A 26,606-nucleotide genomic window follows, 5' to 3' on the forward strand; every position below is an offset into this window, starting at 1 on the left:
AATTATTCCTAAACAAGTAAGTGTTCTCTTCTTGAGGGAGAAAAAAAGACAAAAACAAAGGAAAACAATGGCAGTACACAGTTCTCTGTGGATGGGCATATATTAGTATTCTTACACAGAAAAGAATTTTTCTTCCTACATTTTATAGGCTTCACCAACTTTCTTGGTTTCTTTAGATACAAATGGCCACCTCAGTGGAACGAAGTCATTTTCCTGCTGGTACTTGGGAAGAGTCTCTTCTTGGATGAATCTCCTTCTTGCTTACAATTCTTCTTTTTTCTCCTACTCCTCTCTTTCCTTACCTCGGGGCAGTTCCCTTCTCTGATTTCCCCTGTTGTCTGATCCTCCTTTTCCTCACAGCTGTGGTGTCCCTTCCCAGTGTCATCAGCTGCCCATGTTCTCAGGGATTTCCTTCCTTCTGCCTTTGCCTTCTCTTCCCTAGCCTGCCTCTGTCCGTCTTCTTGGGCCTTACCGTTTGTTGTGGCTCTTCTGAGTTTCTTCAGTGGGACTAACGTCAGGACCAATTTCCCGCCCCTGGCTCTGGCTCTGCCCTGCCAGCTCGTGGTTCTCCTTCCTGGGCAGGGAAGATGGGGAAATGGGCAGTGAGCATTCCTTAAGTTTGCATCAGGATTAGGACAAGGGCCTCATTCCTTTTAAGGAGGGTTAGGAGGGTATTATGGCTTGCATACCTGTGGGGTTTTTTTTGAATATTGTTAAAATATACATAACATAAAATTTACCATTTTAATCATTTTAGCATACAATGTTCAGTGTCATTAAGTGCATTCACATTGTTGTACAACCATCACCACCATCCATCTCCAGAACTTCATCATCTTCCCAAATTGAAGTCTGTACTCATTAAACACTAACCCTCCATCCCCCTCTCCCTCAAGCACCTGGCAAACATCATTCTACTTTCTGTTTCTAAGAATTTGAATAGGGTCCATTCATACCATAGGTACCTCATATAAGTGCACTGATACAATATTTGTCTTTTTGTGACTGGCTAATTTCACTTAGCATGTCTTCAAGGTTCATCCATATTGTAGCATGTGGCAGCATTTTCTTCCTTTTTAAGGCTAAATGCTATGCCATTGTACATAAATACCACATTTTTTAAAATCCATCCAGTTTTTGATAGACACTCAGGTTGCTTCCACCTTTTGGCCGTTGTGAATAATGTTGCTGTGAACTTGGGTGTATACATATCTGTTCAGGTCCCTACTTTCAGTTCTTTCAGGAAATACCCAGAAGTGGAATTGTTAGATCATATGGTAATTCCGTGTTTAATTTTTTGAGGAATCCCCATATTGTATTCCATAGCAGTAGCACCATTTTATGTCCACCAGAAATGTAAAAGGGTTCCAATTTCTCCACACCCTCGCAAACAGTTATTTTCTATTTTTTTGATAGTAGCCATCCTAATGGGTGTGAAATGATAATATATACTTGTTTTTAAAGGTGTTTTATGTAGAATAATAGAATTTCAGGACCTGAAATGGTATTAAAGATTTCTGATTCAATTAGCTGTAGACAGCAGCGAATGTTCTCATATGTCTTAGCATTTTCACTTCTTTCTCATTTGGAGAAAGGCATTTTGGGCAGACGGGTCTCTACTGGATCTTCGGCTCAAGATGAACTATGTCTGACCCAGGCAGGGTACATGGAATGCAGCTTTGCAAGAGATCTGCTCTTCTCTTCTGCCAGTGACTCTCTTTCTTATACTTCTTTACAGTTTCCAACTGTGTCTTCTGGGTTATTTAATATTCTTTCCAGCTTCTTTAAGGGATAAGGTAATTGTATTCAAATAAACATTCTTATTTTTAAAAAAAGTAGGTAAGTTAGCAATTAATGAGCCCAAGATCAGTATAAACTGCTCAGATGATTAAAAAGACTGTATTGAATATCAATTTGAAGGAAACCTAAATATTACTCCTGGATGTTAGCTATAATTCCTTACTATGTAAAATAAGTCATCCCTTTTCAATTTTTTTTAATTTGGAAGAGATGAGTTAAGCAGCATAAAATAAAATATATTTTATATTTACGAGAAGATTATAACTTCTGGATTAGTTTGGGTTTTGAATCTTTTTTAAGTTAAAGAAAACTGTTAGTTTAATTTATATTATGAAAACCTATACGCCTACAGCAAAATTGTAAGAATAGTATAATCAATACCCAATTGTTAGCGTTATGTCATAATTTGCCTTGTCTCTCTTTCTCTGTCAAATAGATAGAAAGTTTTTTCCTGAGCCAGCTAAAAGTAAGTGGCAGACATCTTAGATGGCATTTCGTTCATACTTCATCATGTGTCTCCTAAGAATGAGCACATAGTTCTTCATAAACATAATACCATTATCACACCTAAGAAAATAATTCAGTAATACTAATAGTTATACAATCAGATATCAAGTACATGTATAATTTTTCCTCTTTCTTCCCAAAATGTATTTTATTTCATTAGTTTGACTCTTTAGTTTCTTTGTTTTTAAATTAATTAATTTAATTTATTTATTTTTGGATGCATTGGGTCTTCGTTGCTGTATGCGGCCTTTTTCTAGTTGCGGCGAGCAGGAGCTACTCTTCATTGCGGTACACGTGCTTCTCACTGTGGTGGCTTCCCTTGTTGTGGAGCACGGGCTCTAGGCATGCGGGCTTCAGCTGTTGTGGCGCACAGGCTTAGTTGCTCTGCAGCATACGGGATCTTCCCGGACCAGGGCTCAAACCCGTTTCCCCTGAACTGGCAGGCAGATTCTTAAACACTGCCGCAACAGTTATTATTTTTTTTAAAAAAATTATTTCCTCATTTGTTTTTATGTGATGATGCCTTTATATATTTATTTTTATTATTGTTTATGTTTGGCTGTGTTGGGTCTTTGATGCTGCGCGTGGGCTTTCACGAGTTGTGGCAACTGAGGGCTACTCTTTATTGTGGTGCGCAGACTTCTCATTGTGGTGGCTTCTCTTGTTGCGGAGCACGGGCTCTAAGGGTGCGAGCTTCAGTAATTGCAGCACCTGGGCTCAGTAGTTGCAGCACACAGGCCCTAGAGTGCACGGGCTTCAGTAGTTGCGGCATGTGGCCTCAGTTGTTGTGGCTCCCGGGCTCTACAGCGTAGGCTCAGTAGTTGTGATGTACGGGCTTACTTGCTCTGCGGCATGTGGGATCTTCCCGGACCAGGGCTGGAACCCGTGTCCCCTGCATTGGCAGACGGATTCTTAACTAGTGCACCACCAGGAAAGTCCCAGACTTTCCTTTTCTTAATGACAATTCTGAAGAGTCCTGGTTCACGTATTTCATAGACTGTCCTTCAAATTGGTTTTGTGTGATGTTCTCCTCATGACTGGAGTGGAGTTAGGGTTTTGGGGAAGGAGATGTTTACTTTTAATATTTGGTTTCAACTCTATCTCTTGGCTTTTTATATAAGATATTCAATGCATTTAGTTATATATTTAAAAAAGCAGGCTTGTAGACTATTATTTTAAAATCTGCTTGCTATTTTGTAATCTGCTTGTGTTGATGGTGGTATTTTTTTTTTTTTCAGTACGCGGGCCGCTCACAGTTGTGGCCTCTCCCGTTACGGAGCACAGGCTCCCGACCCGCAGGCTCAGTGGCCATGGCTCATGGGCCTAGCCGCTCCGCGGCATGTGGGATCTTCCCGGACCGAGGCACGAACCCAGGGCCCCTGCATCGGCAGGCAGACTCTCAACCACTGTGCCACCAGGGAGGCCCGGTACACTTTGGTTTTAATTATGCAGTTGGCTCTATTGTGTTGATTTACATTTTAGTGGTAAAGCTCCACTGCTTTGGATTATGATGTGTTTACAAGGCTACACAGATAATCTGAAAGGGAAAATGAAGTAATACAAATGACAGAAAATGTTTTATAATAATAAAATTTTCTTGGCAAGCAGCAACCTTTTCTCAAAGTCAGTCTTTTAATATAATTTGCTTGCTTCATAAATATGGCTTTCTTCTTTGTTCTTATCTTTATTGATTAGTGAGCATGTTAGATGACTTGGGAGGTATCTCACTGTCTTCAAGAAATAGTTTGGAATTATTGATCCAGAATGCTGACAATTCTCAAAAATGGGACAGGAAAATCAAAGTAATAGATGGAAAAAAAATCTTAGTTGTAGCTGTTGATATAACTTTTCTTAAATTTAGGGTGTTTTTTATAATTTAAGTTACTAAAACAGATGGTGGAAGGTCCACCAAGATATTTATTTTATGTATTTAAAGCATTTTACTTTGCTGTATTGAATTCCATTCATTCTGGAATTTAGCAGCATTTACCTTTTTATGAAAGTGATTATTGAAAGTAGAAAATGATTGATGACCTTCGCTTCCAGTATTCTTCTCAATAGACTTAGTCTCTCTTCTAATGCTTCTTGCATACTCAGTAATTGTATAAGGTTTAGAGAAAAATGCAGGTCTGGCTGAATATTAAGCACAGTACACTAAATAAAGTTTTTTTACTTTGCAGAATCTTTTATATGTGTGTCCCATAGATTCATCAGAGATTCTAGTTTTGGATAAAGGCAAGTACATTTGAGGACAATACAACATCCCAGTCTGTGACATTGGCTTTCGAATGAGAAGTGAATTTGGTTCAGGACGGTTCTTGGAATGCTTGGCATTTAGGTTATTTTAGGTCAACTCTTTGGGCAAATCAATTAGAGTATTTATTGAATGGTTTTCGTGAGCTGAATGGTTGTCATGTCATGTCATAGATGGTATAAAACATGACTCTTATTTCTACAATAGTTGTGTTGGTCAGATAAGGCATCTTACATGATGTATTTAATCCAAGATAATGATGGATGAGTAAGAGGCAGATCATTCTCTAGGAAGTAATTTTGGTTTTGATAGAGGCATTCTTAGGGAAATAGGCCTTGCAGTGCTCATTTAGAGATGGGCAGGATTGAGGTCTGGAGAGAGGAGGGAAAGGATATTTGGGTGGAGGGAAGGGCATTGGCAGAGCCTCAGAGGCCTGACGGTTCCTGGGGCCTGTGTGGGAATGGTGGGAAAGTTGGGCTGCAGTCAGCCTGTGGGTGGCCTGGACGTTGGGTAATGAGCGTGGCCTTCAGTTTATGGGTGCCCTCTCTAGAGTTGTCTGTAACTTGCTTCGTCCCTGAGGAAGTGTGACACGCTTCTGCTAGCTGCAGTGTCTTCCCCACAGCTGTGCTGTCCATTGAGGAGAAGGGGCCCTGCTCTGCCATGGCTTCCTTACTCCTCAGGATATGGCGTGCGAGTTATTTTAATAATGTATCAATCTGCCTTTTCTTTCTTTTGTCACAATGCATTTGCTTTGTAAAGTGGTCTTGTTTTCAGGATAATAATTGGGTTTCCACAGGGAAAATCATAATGTATGAGGCAAATTACTGTCTAAAGGCAAATTACTGACTTAAAAACATGAATCTCTAATTTGTTTCTAGTAGTTCTTCTTTTGTTTAAATTTTTGTTGTGTTAGTTATGTATAGAAACTTAAGGATAGTAATTTCTGCTCAGGTGGATAGTGGTACTGTTTAGCACAGCTCATTGGTCTTCTGAAACTTTTACAAATGCAGTCTGATTCATTCCATCCAAGTTAATTAGGACGTACATATTTTTTCCCCTAATGGAGACAAATGTAAAAGACAGAGATACAGAAATCATCTCCAGTTTAGATTGAAGAAATTTTAGTTACTACTGTTTGTTCCTGCTATTTGATCACAGTTTATTTTTATTTTTTGAAGTCTGTCTCTAATCAAATAAGATTTAATGTTTTAGAAGTAAAAGAGCACCATGACTAAATTAATAAGAAAAGTTAATTTAAGGACAATCATTGATTTTTAGAAATATAAAGGTACATTTCATGACTTGATTTCAAGATGATCTGGTGGTATCCTTATACTGCTGCAGAAGGAAGTCCACAGTGGGACGAGAATGATGCTTAAAAATCACCACCCTTATTATCTATGACTGAATATGTCTTAGTCCAGGCCAGTGTGACTACCACCTCAGTGGTACACTGTTGATTTCATTTTTCTTCCAGTATTTACTTTTGGTCCTGGACCAATTATCTAGCTGTGATGGGATTCTCCAAAAGTATCCTACATTTTGTACTTAGTGAACTAGTGATTGTTCTGTTTGCAGACATTCTTTCTGAGGCTCTACTCTTGCCTCGAAAACCTACATTTGCAGAAAGGGAAATGTATAGGTTTTCCTTTTAAATGTATTTATTTTTATTTATATTTTATTTATTTTTGGCTGTGTTGGTTCTTCGTTTCTGTGCGAGGGCCTTCTCTAGTTGCGGCGAGCAGGGGCCACTCCTCATCGTGGTTCGTGGGCCTCTCACTGCCGTGGCGCCTCTTGTTGCGGAGCACAGGCTCCAGAAGCGCAGGCTCAGTAGTTGTGGCTCACGGGCTTAGTTGCACTGCAGCATGTGGGATCTTCCCGGACCAGGGCTCAAACCCGTGTCCCCTGCACTGGCAGGCGGATTCTTAACCACTGCCCCGCCCGTTATTCTTTTTTTAAAAAAAATATTTCCTCATTTGTGTTTATGTGATGATGCCTTTATTTATTTTTTTATTATTGTTTATATTTGGCTGAGTTGAGTCTTTGTTGCTGCGCGCAGGCTTTCTCTAGTTGTGGCAAGTGGGGGCTACTCTTTGTTGTGGTGCGCGGACTTCTCATTGTGGTGGCTTCTCTTGTTGCGGAGCGTGGGCTCTAAGAGTGCGGGCTTCAGTAATTGCAGCACCTAGGCTCAGTATTTGCGGCACACGGGCCCTAGAGTGCGCGGGCTTCATTAGTTGCAGCGTGTGGCCTCAGTTGTTGTGGCTGGTGGGCTCTAGAGCGCAGGCTCAGTAGTTGTGATGTACGGGCTTACTTGCTCTGCGGCATGTGGGATCTTCCCAGACCAGGGCTGGAACCGGTGTCCCCTGCATTGGCAGATGGATTCTTAACTAGTGCACCACCAGGAAAGTCCCAGACTTTCCTTTTCTTAATGACAATTTTGAAGAGTCCTGGTTCACGTATTTCATAGACTGTCCTTCAACTTGGTTTTGTGTGATGTTCTCCTCATAACTGGAGTGGAGTTAGTGTTTTGGGGAAGGAGATGTTTACTTTTAATATTCGGTTTCAATTCTATCTTTTGGCTTTTTATATAAGATATTCAATGCATTTAGTTATATATTTTAAAAAGCAGGCTTTTAGACTATTATTTTAAAATCTGCTTGCTATTTTGTAATCTGCTTGGGTTGATGGTGGTATGTTTTTTTTTTTTTTCAGTATGTGGGCCTCTCACATTTGTGGCCTCTCCCGTTACAGAGCACAGGCTCCCGACCCGCAGGCTCAGTGGCCATGGCTCACGGGCCTAGCCGCTCCGCGGCATGTGGGATCTTCCCGGACTGAGGCACGAACCCAGGGCCTTTGCATCGGCAGGCAGACTCTCAACCACTGTGCCACTAGGGAAGCCCGGTACACTTTTGTTTTAATTATGCAGTTGGCTCTCTTTTGTTGATTTACATTTTATTGGTAAAGCTCAAATGCTTTGGATTATGATGTGTTTACAAGGCTACACAGATAATCTGGAAGGGAAAATGAAGTAATACAAATGACAGAAAATGTTTTATAATAATAAAATTTTCTTGGCAAGCAGCAACCTTTTCTCAAAGTCAGTCTTTTAATATAATTTGCTTGCTTCATAAATATGGCTTTCTTGTTTGTTCTTATCTTTATTGATTAGTGAGCATGTTAGATGACTTGGGAGGAATCTCACTGTCTTCAACAAATAATTTGGCATTATTGATCCAGAATGCTGACAATTCTCAAAAATGGGTCAGGAAAATCAAAGTAATAGATGGAAAAATATCTCAGTTTTAGCTGTTGATATAACTTTTCTTAAATTTAGGGTGTTTTTTATAATTTAAGTTACTAAAACTGATGGTGGAAGGTCCACCAAGATATTTGTTTTATGTATTTAAAGCATTTTACTTTGCTGTATTGAATTCCATTCATTCTGGAATTTAGGAGCATTTACCTCTTTATGAAAGAGATTATTGAAAGTAGAAAATGATTGATGACCTTCGCTTCCCGTATTTTTCTCAATAGACATTGTCTCTCTTCTAATGCTTCTTGCAGACTAAGTAATTGTATAAGGTTTAGAGAAAAATGCAGGTCTGGCTGAATATTAAGCACAGTACACTAAATAAAGCTTTTTTACTTTGCAGAATATTTTACATGTGTGTCCCATAGATTCATCAGAGATTCTAGTTTTGGATAAAGGCAAGTACATTTAAGGACAATACAACATCCCTTTCTGTGACATTGGCATTCGAATGAGAAGTGAATTTGGTTCAGGACGGTTCTTGGAATGCTTGGCATTTAGGTTATTTTAGGTCAACTCTTTGGGCAATTCAATTAGAGTATTTATTGAATGGTTTTCGTGAGCTGAATGGTTGTCATGTCATGTCATAGATGGTCTAAAACATGACTCTTATTTCTAAAATAGTTGTGTTGGTCAGATAAGGCATCTTACATGATGTATTTAATCCAAGATAATGATGGATGAGTAAGAGGCAGATCATTCTCGAGGAAGTAATTTTGGTTTTGAGAGAGGCATTCTTAGGGAAATAGGCCTTGCAGTGCTCATTTAGAGCTGGGCAGGATTGAGGTCCGGAGAGAGGAGGGAAAGGATATTTGGGTGGAGGGAAGGGCATTGGCAGAGCCTCAGAGGCCTGACGGTTCCTGGGGCCTGTGTGGGAATGGTGGGAAAGTTGGGCTGCAGTCAGCCTCTGGGTGGCCTGGACGTTGGGTAATGAGCGTGGCCGTGAGTTTATGGGTGCCCTCTGTAGAGTTGTCTGTAACTTGCTTCCTCCCTGAGGAAGTGTGACACGCTTCTGCTAGCTGCAGTGTCTTCCCCACAGCTGTGCTGTCCATTGAGGAGAAGGGGGCCTGCTCTGCCATGGCTTCCTTACTCCTCAGGGTATGGCGTGTGAATTATTTTAATAATGTATCAATCTGCCTTTTCTTTCTTTTGTCACAATGCATTTGCTTTGTAAAGTGGTCTTGTTTTCAGGATAATAATTGGGTTTCCACAGGGAAAATCATAATGTATGAGGCAAATTACTGACTAAAGGCAAATTACTGTCTTAAAAACATGAATCTCTAATTTGTTTGTAGTAGTTCTTCTTTTGTTTAAATTTTTGTTGTGTTAGTTATGTATAGAAACTTAAGAATAGTAATTTCTGCTCAGGTGGATAGTGGTACTGTTTAGCACAGCTCATTGGTCTTCTGAGACTTTTACAAATGCAGTCTGATTCATTCCAGCCAAGTTAATTATGAGGTACATATCTTTTTCCCTAATGGAGACAAATGTAAAAGACAGAGATACAGAAATCATCTCCAGTTTAGATTGAAGAAATTTTAGTTACTACTGTTTGTTCCTGCTATTTGATCACAGTTTATTTTTATTTTTTGAAGTCTGTCTCTAATCAAATAAGATTTAATGTTTTAGAAGTAAAAGAGCACCATGACTAAATTAATAAGAAAAGTTAATTTAAGGACAATCATTGATTTTTAGAAATATAAAGGTACATTTCATGACTTGATTTCAAGATGATCTGGTGGTATCCTTATACTGCTGCAGAAAGAAGTCCACAGTGGGACGAGAATGATGCTTATAAATCACCACCCTTATTATCTATGACTGAACATGTCTTAGTCCAGGCCAGTGTGCCTACCACCTCTGTGGTACACTGTTGATTTCATTATTCTTCCAGTAGTTACTTTTGGTCCTGGACCAATTATCTAGCTGTGATGGGATTCTCCAAAAGTACCCTACAATCTGTACTTAGTGAACTAGTGATTGTTCTGTTTGCAGACATTCTTTCTGAGGCTCTACTCTTGCCTCGAAAACCTACATTTGCAGAAAGGGAAATGTATAGGTTTTCCTTTTAAATGTATTTATTTTTATTTATATTTTATTTATTTTTGGCTGTGTTGGGTCTTCGTTTCTGTGCGAGGGCCTTCTCTAGTTGCGGCGAGCAGGGGCCACTCCTCATCGTGGTTCGTGGGCCTCTCACTGCCGTGGCGCCTCTTGTTGCGGAGCACAGGCTCCAGAAGCACAGGCTCAGTAGTTGTGGCTCACGGGCTTAGTTGCACTGCAGCATGTGGGATCTTCCCGGACCAGGGCTCAAATCCGTGTCCCCTGCACTGGCAGGCGGATTCTTAACCACTGCCCCGCCCGTTATTCTTTTTTTAAAAAAAATATTTCCTCATTTGTGTTTATGTGATGATGCCTTTATTTATTTTTTTATTATTGTTTATATTTGGCTGAGTTGAGTCTTTGTTGCTGCGTGCAGGCTTTCTCTAGTTGTGGCAAGTGGGGGCTACTCTTTGTTGTGGTGCGCGGACTTCTCATTGTGGTGGCTTCTCTTGTTGAGGAGCGTGGGCTCTAAGAGTGCGGGCTTCAGTAATTGCAGCACCTGGGCTCAGTATTTGCGGCACACAGGCCCTAGAGTGCGCGGGCTTCATTAGTTGCAGCGTGTGGCCTCAGTTGTTGTGGCTGGCGGGCTCTAGAGCGCAGGCTCAGTAATTGTGACGTACGGGCTTACTTTCTCTGCGGCATGTGGGATCTTCCCGGACCAGGGCTGGAACCGGTGTCCCCTGCATTGGCAGACGATTCTTAACTAGTGCACCACCAGGAAAGTCCCAGACTTTCCTTTTCTTAATGACAATTTTGAAGCGTCCTGGTTCACATATTTCATAGACTGTCCTTCAACTTGGCTTTGTGTGATGTTCTCCTCATGACTGGAGTGGAGTTAGGGTTTTGGGGAAGGAGATGTTTACTTTTGATATTCGGTTTCAACTCTATCTTTTGGCTTTTTATATAAGATATTCAATGCATTTAGTTATATATTTAAAAAAGCAGGCTTGTAGACTATTATTTTAAAATCTGCTTGCTATTTTGTAATCTGCTTGGGTTGATGGTGGTATGTTTTTTTTTTTTTTCAGTACGTGGGCCTCTCACTGTTGTGGCCTCTCCCGTTTCGGAGCAGAGGCTCCCGACCCGCAGGCTCAGTGGCCATGGCTCACGGGCCTAGCCGCTCCGCGGCATGTGGGATCTTCCCAGACCGAGGCACGAACCCAGGGCCCCTGCATCGGCAGGCAGACTCTCAACCACTGTGCCACCAGGGAGGCCCGGTACACTTTGGTTTTAATTATGCAGTTGGCTCTATTGTGTTGATTTACATTTTAGTGGTAAAGCTCCACTGCTTTGGATTATGATGTGTTTACAAGGCTACACAGATAATCTGAAAGGGAAAATGAAGTAATACAAATGACAGAAAATGTTTTATAATAATAAAATTTTCTTGGCAAGCAGCAACCTTTTCTCAAAGTCAGTCTTTTAATATAATTTGCTTGCTTCATAAATATGGCTTTCTTCTTTGTTCTTATCTTTATTGATTAGTGAGCATGTTAGATGACTTGGGAGGTATCTCACTGTCTTCAAGAAATAGTTTGGAATTATTGATCCAGAATGCTGACAATTCTCAAAAATGGGACAGGAAAATCAAAGTAATAGATGGAAAAAAAATCTTAGTTGTAGCTGTTGATATAACTTTTCTTAAATTTAGGGTGTTTTTTATAATTTAAGTTACTAAAACAGATGGTGGAAGGTCCACCAAGATATTTATTTTATGTATTTAAAGCATTTTACTTTGCTGTATTGAATTCCATTCATTCTGGAATTTAGCAGCATTTACCTTTTTATGAAAGTGATTATTGAAAGTAGAAAATGATTGATGACCTTCGCTTCCAGTATTCTTCTCAATAGACTTAGTCTCTCTTCTAATGCTTCTTGCATACTCAGTAATTGTATAAGGTTTAGAGAAAAATGCAGGTCTGGCTGAATATTAAGCACAGACACTAAATAAAGTTTTTTTACTTTGCAGAATCTTTTATATGTGTGTCCCATAGATTCATCAGAGATTCTAGTTTTGGATAAAGGCAAGTACATTTGAGGACAATACAACATCCCAGTCTGTGACATTGGCTTTCGAATGAGAAGTGAATTTGGTTCAGGACGGTTCTTGGAATGCTTGGCATTTAGGTTATTTTAGGTCAACTCTTTGGGCAAATCAATTAGAGTATTTATTGAATGGTTTTCGTGAGCTGAATGGTTGTCATGTCATGTCATAGATGGTATAAAACATGACTCTTATTTCTACAATAGTTGTGTTGGTCAGATAAGGCATCTTACATGATGTATTTAATCCAAGATAATGATGGATGAGTAAGAGGCAGATCATTCTCTAGGAAGTAATTTTGGTTTTGATAGAGGCATTCTTAGGGAAATAGGCCTTGCAGTGCTCATTTAGAGATGGGCAGGATTGAGGTCTGGAGAGAGGAGGGAAAGGATATTTGGGTGGAGGGAAGGGCATTGGCAGAGCCTCAGAGGCCTGACGGTTCCTGGGGCCTGTGTGGGAATGGTGGGAAAGTTGGGCTGCAGTCAGCCTGTGGGTGGCCTGGACGTTGGGTAATGAGCGTGGCCTTCAGTTTATGGGTGCCCTCTCTAGAGTTGTCTGTAACTTGCTTCGTCCCTGAGGAAGTGTGACACGCTTCTGCTAGCTGCAGTGTCTTCCCCACAGCTGTGCTGTCCATTGAGGAGAAGGGGCCCTGCTCTGCCATGGCTTCCTTACTCCTCAGGATATGGCGTGCGAGTTATTTTAATAATGTATCAATCTGCCTTTTCTTTCTTTTGTCACAATGCATTTGCTTTGTAAAGTGGTCTTGTTTTCAGGATAATAATTGGGTTTCCACAGGGAAAATCATAATGTATGAGGCAAATTACTGTCTAAAGGCAAATTACTGACTTAAAAACATGAATCTCTAATTTGTTTCTAGTAGTTCTTCTTTTGTTTAAATTTTTGTTGTGTTAGTTATGTATAGAAACTTAAGGATAGTAATTTCTGCTCAGGTGGATAGTGGTACTGTTTAGCACAGCTCATTGGTCTTCTGAAACTTTTACAAATGCAGTCTGATTCATTCCAGCCAAGTTAATTATGAGGTACATATCTTTTCCCCTAATGGAGACAAATGTAAAAGACAGAGATACAGAAATCATCTCCAGTTTAGATTGAAGAAATTTTAGTTACTACTGTTTGTTCCTGCTATTTGATCACAGTTTATTTTTATTTTTTGAAGTCTGTCTCTAATCAAATAAGATTTAATGTTTTAGAAGTAAAAGAGCACCATGACTAAATTAATAAGAAAAGTTAATTTAAGGACAATCATTGATTTTTAGAAATATAAAGGTACATTTCATGACTTGATTTCAAGATGATCTGGTGGTATCCTTATACTGCTGCAGAAGGAAGTCCACAGTGGGACGAGAATGATGCTTAAAAATCACCACCCTTATTATCTATGACTGAATATGTCTTAGTCCAGGCCAGTGTGACTACCACCTCTGTGGTACACTGTTGATTTCATTTTTCTTCCAGTATTTACTTTTGGTCCTGGACCAATTATCTAGCTGTGATGGGATTCTCCAAAAGTATCCTACATTTTGTACTTAGTGAACTAGTGATTGTTCTGTTTGCAGACATTCTTTCTGAGGCTCTACTCTTGCCTCGAAAACCTACATTTGCAGAAAGGGAAATGTATAGGTTTTCCTTTTAAATGTATTTATTTTTATTTATATTTTATTTATTTTTGGCTGTGTTGGTTCTTCGTTTCTGTGCGAGGGCCTTCTCTAGTTGCGGCGAGCAGGGGCCACTCCTCATCGTGGTTCGTGGGCCTCTCACTGCCGTGGCGCCTCTTGTTGCGGAGCACAGGCTCCAGAAGCGCAGGCTCAGTAGTTGTGGCTCACGGGCTTAGTTGCACTGCAGCATGTGGGATCTTCCCGGACCAGGGCTCAAACCCGTGTCCCCTGCACTGGCAGGCGGATTCTTAACCACTGCCCCGCCCGTTATACTCTTTTTTAAAAAAATATTTCCTCATTTGTTTTTATGTGATGATGCCTTTATTTATTTTTTTAATATTGTTTATATTTGGCTGGGTTGAGTCTTTGTTGCTCTGCACAGGCTTTCTCTAGTTGTGGCAATTGGGGGCTACTCTTTGTTGTGGTGCGCGGACTTCTCATTGTGGTGGCTTCTCTTGTTGCGGAGCGTGGGCTCTAAGAGTGCGGGCTTCAGTAATTGCAGCACCTAGGCTCAGTATTTGCGGCACACGGGCCCTAGAGTGCGCGGGCTTCATTAGTTGCAGCGTGTGGCCTCAGTTGTTGTGGCTGGTGGGCTCTAGAGCGCAGGCTCAGTAGTTGTGATGTACGGGCTTACTTGCTCTGCGGCATGTGGGATCTTCCCAGACCAGGGCTGGAACCGGTGTCCCCTGCATTGGCAGATGGATTCTTAACTAGTGCACCACCAGGAAAGTCCCAGACTTTCCTTTTCTTAATGACAATTTTGAAGAGTCCTGGTTCACGTATTTCATAGACTGTCCTTCAACTTGGTTTTGTGTGATGTTCTCCTCATAACTGGAGTGGAGTTAGTGTTTTGGGGAAGGAGATGTTTACTTTTAATATTCGGTTTCAATTCTATCTTTTGGCTTTTTATATAAGATATTCAATGCATTTAGTTATATATTTTAAAAAGCAGGCTTTTAGACTATTATTTTAAAATCTGCTTGCTATTTTGTAATCTGCTTGGGTTGATGGTGGTATGTTTTTTTTTTTTTTCAGTATGTGGGCCTCTCACATTTGTGGCCTCTCCCGTTACAGAGCACAGGCTCCCGACCCGCAGGCTCAGTGGCCATGGCTCACGGGCCTAGCCGCTCCGCGGCATGTGGGATCTTCCCGGACTGAGGCACGAACCCAGGGCCTTTGCATCGGCAGGCAGACTCTCAACCACTGTGCCACTAGGGAAGCCCGGTACACTTTTGTTTTAATTATGCAGTTGGCTCTCTTTTGTTGATTTACATTTTATTGGTAAAGCTCAAATGCTTTGGATTATGATGTGTTTACAAGGCTACACAGATAATCTGGAAGGGAAAATGAAGTAATACAAATGACAGAAAATGTTTTATAATAATAAAATTTTCTTGGCAAGCAGCAACCTTTTCTCAAAGTCAGTCTTTTAATATAATTTGCTTGCTTCATAAATATGGCTTTCTTGTTTGTTCTTATCTTTATTGATTAGTGAGCATGTTAGATGACTTGGGAGGAATCTCACTGTCTTCAACAAATAATTTGGCATTATTGATCCAGAATGCTGACAATTCTCAAAAATGGGTCAGGAAAATCAAAGTAATAGATGGAAAAATATCTCAGTTTTAGCTGTTGATATAACTTTTCTTAAATTTAGGGTGTTTTTTATAATTTAAGTTACTAAAACTGATGGTGGAAGGTCCACCAAGATATTTGTTTTATGTATTTAAAGCATTTTACTTTGCTGTATTGAATTCCATTCATTCTGGAATTTAGGAGCATTTACCTCTTTATGAAAGAGATTATTGAAAGTAGAAAATGATTGATGACCTTCGCTTCCCGTATTTTTCTCAATAGACATTGTCTCTCTTCTAATGCTTCTTGCAGACTAAGTAATTGTATAAGGTTTAGAGAAAAATGCAGGTCTGGCTGAATATTAAGCACAGTACACTAAATAAAGCTTTTTTACTTTGCAGAATATTTTACATGTGTGTCCCATAGATTCATCAGAGATTCTAGTTTTGGATAAAGGCAAGTACATTTAAGGACAATACAACATCCCTTTCTGTGACATTGGCATTCGAATGAGAAGTGAATTTGGTTCAGGACGGTTCTTGGAATGCTTGGCATTTAGGTTATTTTAGGTCAACTCTTTGGGCAATTCAATTAGAGTATTTATTGAATGGTTTTCGTGAGCTGAATGGTTGTCATGTCATGTCATAGATGGTCTAAAACATGACTCTTATTTCTAAAATAGTTGTGTTGGTCAGATAAGGCATCTTACATGATGTATTTAATCCAAGATAATGATGGATGAGTAAGAGGCAGATCATTCTCGAGGAAGTAATTTTGGTTTTGAGAGAGGCATTCTTAGGGAAATAGGCCTTGCAGTGCTCATTTAGAGCTGGGCAGGATTGAGGTCCGGAGAGAGGAGGGAAAGGATATTTGGGTGGAGGGAAGGGCATTGGCAGAGCCTCAGAGGCCTGACGGTTCCTGGGGCCTGTGTGGGAATGGTGGGAAAGTTGGGCTGCAGTCAGCCTCTGGGTGGCCTGGACGTTGGGTAATGAGCGTGGCCGTGAGTTTATGGGTGCCCTCTGTAGAGTTGTCTGTAACTTGCTTCCTCCCTGAGGAAGTGTGACACGCTTCTGCTAGCTGCAGTGTCTTCCCCACAGCTGTGCTGTCCATTGAGGAGAAGGGGGCCTGCTCTGCCATGGCTTCCTTACTCCTCAGGGTATGGCGTGTGAATTATTTTAATAATGTATCAATCTGCCTTTTCTTTCTTTTGTCACAATGCATTTGCTTTGTAAAGTGGTCTTGTTTTCAGGATAATAATTGGGTTTCCACAGGGAAAATCATAATGTATGAGGCAAATTACTGACTAAAGGCAAATTACTGTCTTAAAAACATGAATCTCTAATTTGTTTGTAGTAGTTCTTCTTTTGTTTAAATTTTTGTTGTGTTAGTTATGTATAGAAACTTAAGAATAGTAATTTCTGCTCAGGTGGATAGTGGTACTGTTTAGCACAGCTCATTGGTCTTCTGAGACTTTTACAAATGCAGTCTGATTCATTCCAGCCAAGTTAATTATGAGGTACATATCTTTTTCCCTAATGGAGACAAATGTAAAAGACAGAGATACAGAAATCATCTCCAGTTTAGATTGAAGAAATTTTAGTTACTACTGTTTGTTCCTGCTATTTGATCACAGTTTATTTTTATTTTTTGAAGTCTGTCTCTAATCAAATAAGATTTAATGTTTTAGAAGTAAAAGAGCACCATGACTAAATTAATAAGAAAAGTTAATTTAAGGACAATCATTGATTTTTAGAAATATAAAGGTACATTTCATGACTTGATTTCAAGATGATCTGGTGGTATCCTTATACTGCTGCAGAAAGAAGTCCACAGTGGGACGAGAATGATGCTTATAAATCACCACCCTTATTATCTATGACTGAACATGTCTTAGTCCAGGCCAGTGTGCCTACCACCTCTGTGGTACACTGTTGATTTCATTATTCTTCCAGTAGTTACTTTTGGTCCTGGACCAATTATCTAGCTGTGATGGGATTCTCCAAAAGTACCCTACAATCTGTACTTAGTGAACTAGTGATTGTTCTGTTTGCAGACATTCTTTCTGAGGCTCTACTCTTGCCTCGAAAACCTACATTTGCAGAAAGGGAAATGTATAGGTTTTCCTTTTAAATGTATTTATTTTTATTTATATTTTATTTATTTTTGGCTGTGTTGGGTCTTCGTTTCTGTGCGAGGGCCTTCTCTAGTTGCGGCGAGCAGGGGCCACTCCTCATCGTGGTTCGTGGGCCTCTCACTGCCGTGGCGCCTCTTGTTGCGGAGCACAGGCTCCAGAAGCACAGGCTCAGTAGTTGTGGCTCACGGGCTTAGTTGCACTGCAGCATGTGGGATCTTCCCGGACCAGGGCTCAAATCCGTGTCCCCTGCACTGGCAGGCGGATTCTTAACCACTGCCCCGCCCGTTATTCTTTTTTTAAAAAAAATATTTCCTCATTTGTGTTTATGTGATGATGCCTTTATTTATTTTTTTATTATTGTTTATATTTGGCTGAGTTGAGTCTTTGTTGCTGCGTGCAGGCTTTCTCTAGTTGTGGCAAGTGGGGGCTACTCTTTGTTGTGGTGCGCGGACTTCTCATTGTGGTGGCTTCTCTTGTTGAGGAGCGTGGGCTCTAAGAGTGCGGGCTTCAGTAATTGCAGCACCTGGGCTCAGTATTTGCGGCACACAGGCCCTAGAGTGCGCGGGCTTCATTAGTTGCAGCGTGTGGCCTCAGTTGTTGTGGCTGGCGGGCTCTAGAGCGCAGGCTCAGTAATTGTGACGTACGGGCTTACTTTCTCTGCGGCATGTGGGATCTTCCCGGACCAGGGCTGGAACCGGTGTCCCCTGCATTGGCAGACGATTCTTAACTAGTGCACCACCAGGAAAGTCCCAGACTTTCCTTTTCTTAATGACAATTTTGAAGCGTCCTGGTTCACATATTTCATAGACTGTCCTTCAACTTGGCTTTGTGTGATGTTCTCCTCATGACTGGAGTGGAGTTAGGGTTTTGGGGAAGGAGATGTTTACTTTTGATATTCGGTTTCAACTCTATCTTTTGGCTTTTTATATAAGATATTCAATGCATTTAGTTATATATTTAAAAAAGCAGGCTTGTAGACTATTATTTTAAAATCTGCTTGCTATTTTGTAATCTGCTTGGGTTGATGGTGGTATGTTTTTTTTTTTTTTCAGTACGTGGGCCTCTCACTGTTGTGGCCTCTCCCGTTTCGGAGCAGAGGCTCCCGACCCGCAGGCTCAGTGGCCATGGCTCACGGGCCTAGCCGCTCCGCGGCATGTGGGATCTTCCCGGACCGAGGCACGAACCCAGGGCCCCTGCATCGGCAGGCAGACTCTCAACCACTGTGCCACCAGGGAGGCCCGGTACACTTTGGTTTTAATTATGCAGTTGGCTCTATTGTGTTGATTTACATTTTAGTGGTAAAGCTCCACTGCTTTGGATTATGATGTGTTTACAAGGCTACACAGATAATCTGAAAGGGAAAATGAAGTAATACAAATGACAGAAAATGTTTTATAATAATAAAATTTTCTTGGCAAGCAGCAACCTTTTCTCAAAGTCAGTCTTTTAATATAATTTGCTTGCTTCATAAATATGGCTTTCTTCTTTGTTCTTATCTTTATTGATTAGTGAGCATGTTAGATGACTTGGGAGGTATCTCACTGTCTTCAAGAAATAGTTTGGAATTATTGATCCAGAATGCTGACAATTCTCAAAAATGGGACAGGAAAATCAAAGTAATAGATGGAAAAAAAATCTTAGTTGTAGCTGTTGATATAACTTTTCTTAAATTTAGGGTGTTTTTTATAATTTAAGTTACTAAAACAGATGGTGGAAGGTCCACCAAGATATTTATTTTATGTATTTAAAGCATTTTACTTTGCTGTATTGAATTCCATTCATTCTGGAATTTAGCAGCATTTACCTTTTTATGAAAGTGATTATTGAAAGTAGAAAATGATTGATGACCTTCGCTTCCAGTATTCTTCTCAATAGACTTAGTCTCTCTTCTAATGCTTCTTGCATACTCAGTAATTGTATAAGGTTTAGAGAAAAATGCAGGTCTGGCTGAATATTAAGCACAGACACTAAATAAAGTTTTTTTACTTTGCAGAATCTTTTATATGTGTGTCCCATAGATTCATCAGAGATTCTAGTTTTGGATAAAGGCAAGTACATTTGAGGACAATACAACATCCCAGTCTGTGACATTGGCTTTCGAATGAGAAGTGAATTTGGTTCAGGACGGTTCTTGGAATGCTTGGCATTTAGGTTATTTTAGGTCAACTCTTTGGGCAAATCAATTAGAGTATTTATTGAATGGTTTTCGTGAGCTGAATGGTTGTCATGTCATGTCATAGATGGTATAAAACATGACTCTTATTTCTACAATAGTTGTGTTGGTCAGATAAGGCATCTTACATGATGTATTTAATCCAAGATAATGATGGATGAGTAAGAGGCAGATCATTCTCTAGGAAGTAATTTTGGTTTTGATAGAGGCATTCTTAGGGAAATAGGCCTTGCAGTGCTCATTTAGAGATGGGCAGGATTGAGGTCTGGAGAGAGGAGGGAAAGGATATTTGGGTGGAGGGAAGGGCATTGGCAGAGCCTCAGAGGCCTGACGGTTCCTGGGGCCTGTGTGGGAATGGTGGGAAAGTTGGGCTGCAGTCAGCCTGTGGGTGGCCTGGACGTTGGGTAATGAGCGTGGCCTTCAGTTTATGGGTGCCCTCTCTAGAGTTGTCTGTAACTTGCTTCGTCCCTGAGGAAGTGTGACACGCTTCTGCTAGCTGCAGTGTCTTCCCCACAGCTGTGCTGTCCATTGAGGAGAAGGGGCCCTGCTCTGCCATGGCTTCCTTACTCCTCAGGATATGGCGTGCGAGTTATTTTAATAATGTATCAATCTGCCTTTTCTTTCTTTTGTCACAATGCATTTGCTTTGTAAAGTGGTCTTGTTTTCAGGATAATAATTGGGTTTCCACAGGGAAAATCATAATGTATGAGGCAAATTACTGTCTAAAGGCAAATTACTGACTTAAAAACATGAATCTCTAATTTGTTTCTAGTAGTTCTTCTTTTGTTTAAATTTTTGTTGTGTTAGTTATGTATAGAAACTTAAGGATAGTAATTTCTGCTCAGGTGGATAGTGGTACTGTTTAGCACAGCTCATTGGTCTTCTGAAACTTTTACAAATGCAGTCTGATTCATTCCAGCCAAGTTAATTATGAGGTACATATCTTTTCCCCTAATGGAGACAAATGTAAAAGACAGAGATACAGAAATCATCTCCAGTTTAGATTGAAGAAATTTTAGTTACTACTGTTTGTTCCTGCTATTTGATCACAGTTTATTTTTATTTTTTGAAGTCTGTCTCTAATCAAATAAGATTTAATGTTTTAGAAGTAAAAGAGCACCATGACTAAATTAATAAGAAAAGTTAATTTAAGGACAATCATTGATTTTTAGAAATATAAAGGTACATTTCATGACTTGATTTCAAGATGATCTGGTGGTATCCTTATACTGCTGCAGAAGGAAGTCCACAGTGGGACGAGAATGATGCTTAAAAATCACCACCCTTATTATCTATGACTGAATATGTCTTAGTCCAGGCCAGTGTGACTACCACCTCTGTGGTACACTGTTGATTTCATTTTTCTTCCAGTATTTACTTTTGGTCCTGGACCAATTATCTAGCTGTGATGGGATTCTCCAAAAGTATCCTACATTTTGTACTTAGTGAACTAGTGATTGTTCTGTTTGCAGACATTCTTTCTGAGGCTCTACTCTTGCCTCGAAAACCTACATTTGCAGAAAGGGAAATGTATAGGTTTTCCTTTTAAATGTATTTATTTTTATTTATATTTTATTTATTTTTGGCTGTGTTGGTTCTTCGTTTCTGTGCGAGGGCCTTCTCTAGTTGCGGCGAGCAGGGGCCACTCCTCATCGTGGTTCGTGGGCCTCTCACTGCCGTGGCGCCTCTTGTTGCGGAGCACAGGCTCCAGAAGCGCAGGCTCAGTAGTTGTGGCTCACGGGCTTAGTTGCACTGCAGCATGTGGGATCTTCCCGGACCAGGGCTCAAACCCGTGTCCCCTGCACTGGCAGGCGGATTCTTAACCACTGCCCCGCCCGTTATACTCTTTTTTAAAAAAATATTTCCTCATTTGTTTTTATGTGATGATGCCTTTATTTATTTTTTTAATATTGTTTATATTTGGCTGGGTTGAGTCTTTGTTGCTCTGCACAGGCTTTCTCTAGTTGTGGCAATTGGGGGCTACTCTTTGTTGTGGTGCGCGGACTTCTCATTGTGGTGGCTTCTCTTGTTGCGGAGCGTGGGCTCTAAGAGTGCGGGCTTCAGTAATTGCAGCACCTAGGCTCAGTATTTGCGGCACACGGGCCCTAGAGTGCGCGGGCTTCATTAGTTGCAGCGTGTGGCCTCAGTTGTTGTGGCTGGTGGGCTCTAGAGCGCAGGCTCAGTAGTTGTGATGTACGGGCTTACTTGCTCTGCGGCATGTGGGATCTTCCCAGACCAGGGCTGGAACCGGTGTCCCCTGCATTGGCAGATGGATTCTTAACTAGTGCACCACCAGGAAAGTCCCAGACTTTCCTTTTCTTAATGACAATTTTGAAGAGTCCTGGTTCACGTATTTCATAGACTGTCCTTCAACTTGGTTTTGTGTGATGTTCTCCTCATAACTGGAGTGGAGTTAGTGTTTTGGGGAAGGAGATGTTTACTTTTAATATTCGGTTTCAATTCTATCTTTTGGCTTTTTATATAAGATATTCAATGCATTTAGTTATATATTTTAAAAAGCAGGCTTTTAGACTATTATTTTAAAATCTGCTTGCTATTTTGTAATCTGCTTGGGTTGATGGTGGTATGTTTTTTTTTTTTTTTCAGTATGTGGGCCTCTCACATTTGTGGCCTCTCCCGTTACAGAGCACAGGCTCCCGACCCGCAGGCTCAGTGGCCATGGCTCACGGGCCTAGCCGCTCCGCGGCATGTGGGATCTTCCCGGACTGAGGCACGAACCCAGGGCCCTTGCATCGGCAGGCAGACTCTCAACCACTGTGCCACTAGGGAAGCCCGGTACACTTTCGTTTTAATTATACAGTTGGCTCTCTTTTGTTGATTTACATTTTATTGGTAAAGCTCAAATGCTTTGGATTATGATGTGTTTACAAGGCTACACAGATAATCTGGAAGGGAAAATGAAGTAATACAAATGACAGAAAATGTTTTATAATAATAAAATTTTCTTGGCAAGCAGCAACCTTTTCTCAAAGTCAGTCTTTTAATATAATTTGCTTGCTTCATAAATATGGCTTTCTTGTTTGTTCTTATCTTTATTGATTAGTGAGCATGTTAGATGACTTGGGAGGAATCTCACTGTCTTCAACAAATAATTTGGCATTATTGATCCAGAATGCTGACAATTCTCAAAAATGGGTCAGGAAAATCAAAGTAATAGATGGAAAAATATCTCAGTTTTAGCTGTTGATATAACTTTTCTTAAATTTAGGGTGTTTTTTATAATTTAAGTTACTAAAACTGATGGTGGAAGGTCCACCAAGATATTTGTTTTATGTATTTAAAGCATTTTACTTTGCTGTATTGAATTCCATTCATTCTGGAATTTAGGAGCATTTACCTCTTTATGAAAGAGATTATTGAAAGTAGAAAATGATTGATGACCTTCGCTTCCCGTATTTTTCTCAATAGACATTGTCTCTCTTCTAATGCTTCTTGCAGACTAAGTAATTGTATAAGGTTTAGAGAAAAATGCAGGTCTGGCTGAATATTAAGCACAGTACACTAAATAAAGCTTTTTTACTTTGCAGAATATTTTACATGTGTGTCCCATAGATTCATCAGAGATTCTAGTTTTGGATAAAGGCAAGTACATTTAAGGACAATACAACATCCCTTTCTGTGACATTGGCATTCGAATGAGAAGTGAATTTGGTTCAGGACGGTTCTTGGAATGCTTGGCATTTAGGTTATTTTAGGTCAACTCTTTGGGCAATTCAATTAGAGTATTTATTGAATGGTTTTCGTGAGCTGAATGGTTGTCATGTCATGTCATAGATGGTCTAAAACATGACTCTTATTTCTAAAATAGTTGTGTTGGTCAGATAAGGCATCTTACATGATGTATTTAATCCAAGATAATGATGGATGAGTAAGAGGCAGATCATTCTCGAGGAAGTAATTTTGGTTTTGAGAGAGGCATTCTTAGGGAAATAGGCCTTGCAGTGCTCATTTAGAGCTGGGCAGGATTGAGGTCCGGAGAGAGGAGGGAAAGGATATTTGGGTGGAGGGAAGGGCATTGGCAGAGCCTCAGAGGCCTGACGGTTCCTGGGGCCTGTGTGGGAATGGTGGGAAAGTTGGGCTGCAGTCAGCCTCTGGGTGGCCTGGACGTTGGGTAATGAGCGTGGCCGTGAGTTTATGGGTGCCCTCTGTAGAGTTGTCTGTAACTTGCTTCCTCCCTGAGGAAGTGTGACACGCTTCTGCTAGCTGCAGTGTCTTCCCCACAGCTGTGCTGTCCATTGAGGAGAAGGGGGCCTGCTCTGCCATGGCTTCCTTACTCCTCAGGGTATGGCTTGTGAATTATTTTAATAATGTATCAATCTGCCTTTTCTTTCTTTTGTCACAATGCATTTGCTTTCTAAAGTGGTCTTGTTTTCAGGATAATAATTGGGTTTCCACAGGGAAAATCATAATGTATGAGGCAAATTACTGACTAAAGGCAAATTACTGTCTTAAAAACATGAATCTCTAATTTGTTTGTAGTAGTTCTTCTTTTGTTTAAATTTTTGTTGTGTTAGTTATGTATAGAAACTTAAGAATAGTAATTTCTGCTCAGGTGGATAGTGGTACTGTTTAGCACAGCTCATTGGTCTTCTGAGACTTTTACAAATGCAGTCTGATTCATTCCAGCCAAGTTAATTATGAGGTACATATCTTTTCCCCTAATGGAGACAAATGTAAAAGACAGAGATACAGAAATCATCTCCAGTTTAGATTGAAGAAATTTTAGTTACTACTGTTTGTTCCTGCTATTTGATCACAGTTTATTTTTATTTTTTGAAGTCTGTCTCTAATCAAATAAGATTTAATGTTTTAGAAGTAAAAGAGCACCATGACTAAATTAATAAGAAAAGTTAATTTAAGGACAATCATTGATTTTTAGAAATATAAAGGTACATTTCATGACTTGATTTCAAGATGATCTGGTGGTATCCTTATACTGCTGCAGAAAGAAGTCCACAGTGGGACGAGAATGATGCTTATAAATCACCACCCTTATTATCTATGACTGAACATGTCTTAGTCCAGGCCAGTGTGCCTACCACCTCTGTGGTACACTGTTGATTTCATTTTTCTTCCAGTAGTTACTTTTGGTCCTGGACCAATTATCTAGCTGTGATGGGATTCTCCAAAAGTATCCTACAATCTGTACTTAGTGAACTAGTGATTGTTCTGTTTGCAGACATTCTTTCTGAGGCTCTACTCTTGCCTCGAAAACCTACATTTGCAGAAAGGGAAATGTATAGGTTTTCCTTTTAAATGTATTTATTTTTATTTATATTTTATTTATTTTTGGCTGTGTTGGGTCTTCGTTTCTGTGCGAGGGCCTTCTCTAGTTGCGGCGAGCAGGGGCCACTCCTCATCGTGGTTCGTGGGCCTCTCACTGCCGTGGCGCCTCTTGTTGCGGAGCACAGGCTCCAGAAGCACAGGCTCAGTAGTTGTGGCTCACGGGCTTAGTTGCACTGCAGCATGTGGGATCTTCCCGGACCAGGGCTCAAACCCGTGTCCCCTGCACTGGCAGGCGGATTCTTAACCACTGCCCCGCCCGTTATTCTTTTTTTAAAAAAAATATTTCCTCATTTGTGTTTATGTGATGATGCCTTTATTTATTTTTTTATTATTGTTTATATTTGGCTGAGTTGAGTCTTTGTTGCTGCGCGCAGGCTTTCTCTAGTTGTGGCAAGTGGGGGCTACTCTTTGTTGTGGTGCGCGGACTTCTCATTGTGGTGGCTTCTCTTGTTGAGGAGCGTGGGCTCTAAGAGTGCGGGCTTCAGTAATTGCAGCACCTGGGCTCAGTATTTGCGGCACACAGGCCCTAGAGTGCGCGGGCTTCATTAGTTGCAGCGTGTGGCCTCAGTTGTTGTGGCTGGCGGGCTCTAGAGCGCAGGCTCAGTAGTTGTGATGTACGGGCTTACTTGCTCTGCGGCATGTGGGATCTTCCCGGACCAGGGCTGGAACCCGTGTCCCCTGCATTGGCAGACGGATTCTTAACTAGTGCACCACCAGGAAAGTCCCAGACTTTCCTTTTCTTAATGACAATTTTGAAGAGTCCTGGTTCACATATTTCATAGACTGTCCTTCAACTTGGCTTTGTGTGATGTTCTCCTCATGACTGGAGTGGAGTTAGGGTTTTGGGGAAGGAGATGTTTACTTTTAATATTCGGTTTCAGCTGTGTCTCTTGGCTTTTTATATAAGATATTCAATGCATTTAGTTATATATTTAAAAAAGCAGGCTTGTAGACTATTATTTTAAAATCTGCTTGCTATTTTGTAATCTGCTTGGGTTGATGGTGGTATGTTTTTTTTTTTTTTCAGTACGTGGGCCTCTCACTGTTGTGGCCTCTCCCGTTTCGGAGCAGAGGCTCCCGACCCGCAGGCTCAGTGGCCATGGCTCACGGGCCTAGCCGCTCCGCGGCATGTGGGATCTTCCCGGACCGAGTCACGAACCCAGGGCCCCTGCATCGGCAGGCAGACTCTCAACCACTGTGCCACCAGGGAAGCCCGGTATACTTTTGTTTTAATTATGCAGTTGGCTCTATTGTGTTGATTTACATTTTATTGGTAAAGCTCAACTGCTTTGGATTATGATGTGTTTACAAGGCTACACAGATAATCTGAAAGGGAAAATGAAGTAATACAAATGACAGAAAATGTTTTATAGTAACAAAATTTTCTTGGCATGCAGCAACCTTTTCTCAAAGTCAGTCTTTTAATATAATTTGCTTGCTTCATAAATATGGCTTTCTTGTTTGTTCTTATCTTTATTGATTAGTGAGCATGTTAGATGACTTGGGAGGAATCTCACTGTCTTCAAGAAATAATTTGGAATTATTGATCCAGAATGCTGACAATTCTCAAAAATGGGTCAGGAAAATCAAAGTAATAGATGGAAAAAAATCTCAATTTTAGCTGTTGGTATAACTTTTCTTAAATTTAGGGTGTTTTTTATAATTTAAGTTACTAAAACAGATGGTGGAAGGTCCACCAAGATATTTATTTTATGTATTTAAAGCA

Source organism: Mesoplodon bidens, assembly GCF_964165515.1.
Source record: "Mesoplodon bidens genome assembly, contig: HAP1_SCAFFOLD_229, whole genome shotgun sequence".
In the NCBI taxonomy this organism is placed as follows: Eukaryota; Metazoa; Chordata; class Mammalia; order Artiodactyla; family Ziphiidae; genus Mesoplodon; species Mesoplodon bidens.